The sequence below is a fragment of the Glossina fuscipes genome, unplaced genomic scaffold (genome assembly GCF_014805625.2).
Source record: "Glossina fuscipes isolate IAEA_lab_2018 unplaced genomic scaffold, Yale_Gfus_2 121, whole genome shotgun sequence".
Taxonomy (NCBI): Eukaryota; Metazoa; Arthropoda; class Insecta; order Diptera; family Glossinidae; genus Glossina; species Glossina fuscipes.
Window position 1 is genome coordinate 6,983,033 of NW_023998464.1, and position 212 is coordinate 6,983,244.

Here is a 212-nt window from a genome sequence, read left to right on the forward strand (position 1 = left end):
AAAGGTTTAGAAGTGTTTAAGTCTGTTTAAGACTAAGTAAGATCGTTTAAGACTGTTTAATAATGTTAATATGGTTTAATAAGGTTTTAATGTTTAACTCTGCTCAATTTTGCAGTCTTTAATGGCGTTTAAGACTGTTTAAGACTGTTTAATAATGTTAATAAGGTTTAATAAGGTTTTGATGTTTAGCTCTGCTCAATTTTGAAGTGTTT